This window comes from Xenopus laevis, chromosome 5S, assembly GCF_017654675.1.
Source record: "Xenopus laevis strain J_2021 chromosome 5S, Xenopus_laevis_v10.1, whole genome shotgun sequence".
Classification (NCBI taxonomy): domain Eukaryota; kingdom Metazoa; phylum Chordata; class Amphibia; order Anura; family Pipidae; genus Xenopus; species Xenopus laevis.
This window is the reverse complement of record NC_054380.1, coordinates 142,649,639-142,657,327: the sequence shown is the minus strand read 5'-3', so window position 1 is coordinate 142,657,327 and position 7,689 is coordinate 142,649,639.

The following is a 7,689-nucleotide window of genomic DNA, read 5'->3' as shown; positions in this document are numbered from 1 at the left end:
CCTCTGTCTGTTGCTGTGTTTTTCTTAGGAGGGTCATGTGATCAATGCAGCGGCCATCTTTGTACAACATAAAGTTACAATTCAGACTGACCAATAAATACACTTCCTGTGACATCACAAGAGGGGGAGGAGAGAGTTCAGCCTGAAACTGCTGGAAGTGTATGAGAAGCTGCTGCTAGTAAGGGCTGAGGAGCAGAGAGGAGATGGAGTGTAAGGGGAGTTGCACAGTGAAGGTGTGATGGGGTTAATTGGGAAGGTATTGAAGTGTTGGGCAGGTAGGGTGGGGGAGGGACAGCAGTGAATTAAAGAGAAAAGTATTATGCTGGATTATTGGAGAGAGTGAGTGCAGTACAGTAGGTTTTGCTGGGCAGGGGCCGTTCTTGAAGGAAAGCTACAGAGACAGTTTATTGCCAATAGATTAGCCACAATAGTACAGGCTATAACACTATATTTATTCTGCAGAATGCGTTACCATACCTGAGTAATCTGCTCCAGAATCTCTCTCTGTTTGTTTAGGATAGCAGCTGCCATATTTGCTTGGTGTGACATCACTTCCTGCCTGAGTCTCTCCCTGCTCACTCATAGCTCTGGGCTCAGATTACAGCAGGGAGGGAGAGAAGAGCAAACTGAGCATGCTCAAGCCCTAGCCCTGGAGGTTTAAGCTGAAAACAGTTAGTCTGATACAGAAGCCCATGAGTACACAATAGAAGGAAAGAAATGTGCTGTTTCTTTTGACAGAGGACTCAGAGCAGCATTACTTTGAGGGTTTACTGGTGTATTTATATAGACCTTTCTGATAAAGCTTACTTACTTTTAGCCTTTCCTTCTCCTTTAAAGGATAAGTAAACCTTTAAAATAAGTGAATGTAAAATTGATGAGGGGGCTATTCTAAGCATTTTTGTAATTTACATTCATTATTCATTTTGTTTTGATTCCAAGATATTAAGGGATACATGTACTGTAGTGATGCGCGGGCCGACCCGATACCTGTGGGTTTACCTGCGGGTCGGGCGGGTTTGGGTCAAACTCGCAGTGCTCCTTGCAGGTGGGTGCGGTTTGAGCTCTTCTCCTGCTCTCCCCACCACCTTAAAATGCCGACTTCCGGATTCCTGTTTTATACTCTCGCGTCTGTTCGCCCCGCCCCTTTTGTGACGTCATTGTGAGGTCATCGGTGGGCAGGTCGGTGTGGGTCTATAAAAGAACCCCCGGAAGTGGGTGCGGGCGCGCGCAGGTCGTTGCAGGGCGGGTTATGGTCGGGTGCGGGTCAGGGAAAACCTGATGTGCTGTTAATATGAATGAATTGTGTTCCAACAGCGCCACCTGCTGGTCAGTTTCCCACCAGTCTGACCAGCAAGTAGTCAAGGAAGTTGTCAGGAGAAAGAAAGAGACTGATGTTCTTCTGCTTAGGAAAGATGTGAGAAAGGTTTCTAATTTTATTCCTAAGCAGAAGAACATCAGAGCAGCCTTGTGTGTGTAAACCCTAAGAGATTGTCGTTGCTCCTTATCTTTGCTTTACATTCCCTGCTTGTGAGCCCCCACCGTGAGTGCGCTCCATTCAGAATGGCCAGCGGTTTTTACCTCAACCTGGGCGGCTTCAGGAGGAGCGGAGATATCCCTGGCAATGCTTCATAAAGGGGTTTATCCCCAAAACGTTACATGCTGAAATAAACCAAAAGCAATGGTTCACCCTGCCAGCATTACCGTGTGCCAGCGCTTTTCTTTGTGCCATATTGGAATTCAGGTGGCCCATGCCTCTATCTCTCATCGGGGTGACACCTTTTCTGGAAAAAAATACCGGCCTTCCTATATTTTTATGGTTTTCCCCTATAAATAACATTGGGATCAAGCAACGTATTTACTGGCCAATTGGAACCCTAATCTCTGAGCAGCGAGAGTCGTTTTTCTAGGAAGGTCAGGGAGTGCGCGTGCAGTTAGAAACTGTCCATATCTCTGTCAATACGTTACCCCTCGCTGTTGGGCTTCGCAATTCGTCTGCCATATTCAAGCAGTTTATAAAAGCGTTGCCGCAGTAATTTCGACTTCCGCCCGTACTATACATCCCTGGTGGCGCCAAAATTCCCCGCGTATCTCTTGTGCGCGATTTAGTGACGTCACTGTACAGTGTGCGCAGAGATTCAGCAGCAGCAGCAGCTTTGTACTCCACTTCTCAGCTTTACTTCTAAAGCCTATTCTCTGCTTAATATTGTTATAATACACAAAAGCCATGAATATCCTGTAAATTATATCCTTATAAACGGTGAGTAGTGATGTCATCAGTTATAAACGGTGAGTAGTGATGTCATTTCTGTCACATGACTCACTAAAATTTGTGTATTATAATAAATAAAGTACCCCCAGTTGTACAATATGAGGATATTAGAAGTTACCTCGGAGTTCCATGACCTGTATAACTCGGCCTTCGGCCTCATACTTTTATATGGTCATGAAACTCCTCGGTAACTTATAATATCCCTATATTTTACAAGAGGGGCTACTTTATTCACTATATAATGGCACAATCTGGTGGATTTGAGGATTTATCTGCACAACCTGTTAAACCCAAAACGCCTGTTAAAACAGTCAGAGAGAGAGAGAACTTAAAGGAAGGAGATTTCTACCTCTCCCTCGCCACCTTTTCGAGCTCAGTATATTCCTCTGAATCAGGTGCTGACCTGGGCCGAATTTTTCCTCTATCGCAGCCCCAGTACATGTTGTTATTATTATTATTATTATTATTATTATTATTATTATTATTATTATTATACAGGAACCTGACCCACCACCTCCGTTTTCACCTGGATCACCTAATCCAGCTCAGAACTCTACACAATCTAAACCACCAGAGACTGCTGCCTCTACTCACTCAGCCCCTACTAATTTATGGATTGGCTCCAGTCCCACATTCAATCATCAGTACAACCAGCTGTAACCAGTGAAAAGCCTTCAACAAGCTCTAAGTACAAGTCTAACACTAAACTGCCAGACACATCTGACACTTGCTCTCAGTCTGATTCACAACTTGTCTGATTCACATGAGGCTTCTTCTACTAAACAGCCTGATCACATTAAACAACAAGGAAAGGCAAAATAATAAAATCCCATTTTTACTTTCTTTAATGAAAAACAAACCTTTCTCCAATATACTTTAAAGGGGAAGTAAAGTCTAAAATAGAATAAGGCTAGAAATGTTGTATTTTGTATACTAAACATAAACATGAACTTACTGCACCACAAGCCTAATCAAACACAGGGGGTCACCATCTTGTAACTTTGTTGAACATCTTTGCAAGACCAAGACTGTGCACATGCTCAGTAAGGTCTGGGCTGCTTAGGGATCGTCATAAATGATCAAAACAGCACAAGTCAAATAATATCTGCCAGAAGCCAATTAATAATCAGAATATACCGACTGCACTGGGTCCTGTGTTGTCATGTCATCTAATGTGGATTTTCTAGTTTTTGTATTGTTTAAAGTACATGTAAACCCCTCCAAAAAATTATAATCTGTGAACGGCCTCTGAAATCTTTAGATAACTGCCACTCTGGTTGTTAAAAGGTTAACAGTAAGGATGTATGATCCCGCTCACTCATGCATAATCCCACTTCCTGCTCACTTATACATAATCCATCCCGCTCACTCATGCATAATCCCGCTCACTGAGTATGAGTATGAGTGGGATTATGCACATGAGTGAGTGGGATTACACATACTTGCTAATAAAGTTACATTACCAAAAAAAACTTCTGAGCAAGATCATCAGGCGCGGCTGGATATACAAATATAAATGATGATGTAGCTGATAGAAAATGGCCGCCTGGTTGAAGCAGATCTTACATTCCGGAAAACACTACAGTGCGGCTAACGGAGGGGAAAATACAGATACTACCTGACCCAATACAGAGACAATGGTGCATTTTGTGTGGGGAATATGTGCCCAACCTAAAGGCATGGTAAGGGTTTATAGGGTTTACATGTCCTTTAATACAGACTTTCTCCAACTCTGCAGAACCAGTGGCTGCAGCAAAATAATCCTCCAAATAGAATCCCAGTTTATCTGTTTAAATCTGGCTCCATGATCTTTGTCCCTGCAGCTGGAGTTGGAAACAGTAAAGGGGATGTAAAGGCAAAAATAAAATCCAATACAAATCTCTACACAGTTGCCGACTGCTCTACAGGGAAACAAACAAAGCTGCTTGAGTTCTGCATGGCTGGGAAGTAAGGTGGGGGCTCCCCCTGCTGTACATAAGTATGATTGTTTCCCTGCAGAGCAGTTAGGGACCGTCTGACAATTCCGATCCACAGCAGTAAATGAAGGGACAATTTCACTGCATACAGTCAGGTTTCTTATAAAAACAGTACACTTTTTTTAATTAAAGTATATTGGAGATTGTTTTTTTTTCATTAAAGAAAGTAAAAATGGGATTTTATTTTTTTGCCTTTCCTTGTCCTTTAATGTACATTAATATTTTGAAGAATACTTTTTTAGTGTCGGTATCACTTTAAGTTACTGCTGAAGTACCTCTGTGACACATTATAAATCAACGAGACGCAACCTCCTGTGTCGAAAATAGACAAGGTACCAGGCAATACACCTACAAGGTGCAGGTCCTTCCCTATCAGCAGATCTGTCACTCAGAAGATCTCTGAATAATGGTCTGATCCAGATAAGCGTAACACTATTTCACAAAAAATTCCGCACCAAATATCCCGTGGCTGAGGTATTTAAACAAGTCTGGGATAAATCCCCACAAATTGACTCTGCTATTGGGCGTTTGTCTAGAAACACTACACTTCCTTCTGAGGACGCTCGATCATTCCGTGATCCAATGGAGAAAAAGATGGAGTCTGCACTGAGCGTGATTTTATTCATTCGACTGCCATTTTGTGGCCTCGGCCTGTCTCAGTGTAGATCACAGAGTTAGAGAGTCCCTTCTAACTCAAATTCAGAAGCAAATGGCATATTAGATCAACTCCGTTTAGCACTCTCGTTCCTCAGCGATGCTTCCCTGGAAATAACTAAACTGGCAACTAGATCAGCCGCGGCATCTATCAGCGCATTGTGGTTGAGACAGTTCCCTTAAATTCAAGGGTTCTCCATTATCCGGACCTGAACTTAAAAACATAATTTCAGAGGTAACTGGAGGGAAAGGAGGTTTCCTACCTCAGGGTAAAAGACCACGCAAAGAGTTTCACAAGAGTCATTTTTACCACCGTTCTTGGGGATCCTACTCTAGATCATCTAACAGAGGTAGATCCACTGCACCTCAGTCCTCCAACAGAAAGTTCAAATCCTAACAGACACAGCCAAAATTTTCCACAAAATGAGGACCAACTAAGATTCAGGATTCCAGACTCCTCCGTAAACGACACTCTAAAGGTCGGCGGCAGACTTCAAAAGTTTGCTCAAAATTGGCAAAATTTCAGATCCATGGGTACTAAACATAGTAGTGTCAGGTCACAAAATATTTTTCAACAAGCTGCCGCCAACCTCCAGATTTGTCCCATCAAGGACTTCCAAACCCAGTCAAGGCAGCAGCCACAACTACAATCCTTCACGAGCTTCTGGAGAACGGAGTAGTAACTCTAGTGCCAATTCCAGGGTTTCTACTTAAATCTTTTTTTAGTACCAAAGAAAGATGGTGGTTTTCGCCCAATTCTAAACCTGCACCCTCTCAACAAATTTATAAAATACCAGCGTTTCAAGAAGGAAACCATGAGATGAATAACAAGAGCCATACCACTAGTGGCGTTCATGACCAAAGTAGATCTGAAGGATGCATACCATCATATCCCAATTCATTCAGCTCACCAAAAACTTCTCCGATTTTTCCTCAACCAACAACATTTTCAGTTTCAAGCCGTGCCCTCCGGCCTAACATTGGCACCAAGGGTCTTCACAAAGATACTAGGAGCAACTATTCGATCCCTAGGAGTGCATGTCTATCCTGATCTAGACAACATTCTGATTTTCTAAGAATGCTCAAATTTGTATTCATCAACTAACACAGTCTATACATCAGCCTATACAATCCTGCAACTACTGGGACTCATGGCATCAACCATAGATGAGACAACTGCAGAGAGAATTTCTCAGAAAGTTGAACAGAGACCAGCAGGACCTCACACAACTAATCTTGTTGTCCAACGTAACGCGAAACAGCCTTCACTGGTGGTCACTAACAGGCAACGTATCTATAGGCAAAAGATGGCAACTACCAGTGCCAATAGTCCTTTCCATAGACGCAAGTCTGATCGGATGGGGAGCAGCCTGGCAACACAGTATCTGCCAAGGTCTCTGGAATACTCAGGAGCAGAAGCTTCACATAACATTGTAGAGATACGTGCCATTCTCATTGCTCTTCTACACTGGACACCATCTCTCAGGATGACCCACGTCGGCATATAGTCAGACAACAGTACGACTGTAGACTTCCTCAACAAACAAGATGCGCATCAGTAATGGCAGAGATTACCAGAATAATCAACTGGGCGGAGATGAACTCCACACATCACACAGCCGTCTATATTCTGGGCCATCAAAATTGTACGAGTTCATCAGGTATAATATAGAGTTCATTGTATGTAATATAGAGTTCATCATGTATAATATAGAGTTCATTGTGTGTAATATAGAGTTCATCATGTATAATATAGAGTTCATTGTATTTAATATGGAGTTCATCATGTATAATATGGAGTTCATTGTATGTAATATGGAGTTCATCATGTATAATATAGAGTTCATTGTATGTAATATGGAGTTCATCATGTATAATATAGAGTTCATTGTATGTAATATGGAGTTCATCATGTATAATATAGAGTTCATTGTATGTAATATAGAGTTCAATATGTATAATAGAAGGAATGCCCTGGGCACAGTGGGGCAGTGGAGCAGCAAGTCTGCCATGTTTGCATGGAGCCCCACAAAGTAAAGTTGTATGAAGGGCCCAGAGGTCTCTCTTTTTCTGCAGGACTAAACTCTCTACCAGTCTCCCCACTCTAATGTCTTAATTTACTGTTGCACCCGTCCAGCTGCCCTCCAGCTTAATTACCCTCCCCCCACTGAGCCAAAGACTAAACCAAGTCCCATCTCTGCCAATAACTCCCATCAGCCACTGCTTCCCAAGTGGGACTGAGCGTGCGTCTATGGGGGCATCTTGTACCTGGAGAATATTGGGGGGCACTGCGGCTGCCAGTTTGTATATGTGCCAGTCTATGGGGGGGGGGGCTGTGGTAGTGCCTTCTTTATATTTATCTCAATGAACTGGATCTCATTAGAAATGGGGCGAGTGTTTTCATCTTTTCATTGGGCTCCCGGGTGCTGATGTATCTCTGGGGGGTTCTAGGAAACCAATTCCATCGATTTTGCTGGGCAGATCATTCCCCAGTCGGCCAATCAAAGCTGCTCGGGACTTGTACTCATTATTTATATCTTTCTACTTCCTCTTCTATATTCTGACTCTAAACTGCTGCTTGGTTGCTAAGGCCATAGTAGTCCTAGCAACGGATTAGTTGAAATTGCCCAAGAGCTACACGAGCACCAACTGCCTCCTTTCAGATGGTCTCTTTGTACAAACCATGCATCCAACCTAATATTTTGGGATTCAGCCGAATCTTTCATGAAGGATATGGCCAACCCCTAATTTGCATATAGTTGCCTGGATTTGCATATGTAAATTAGGGAA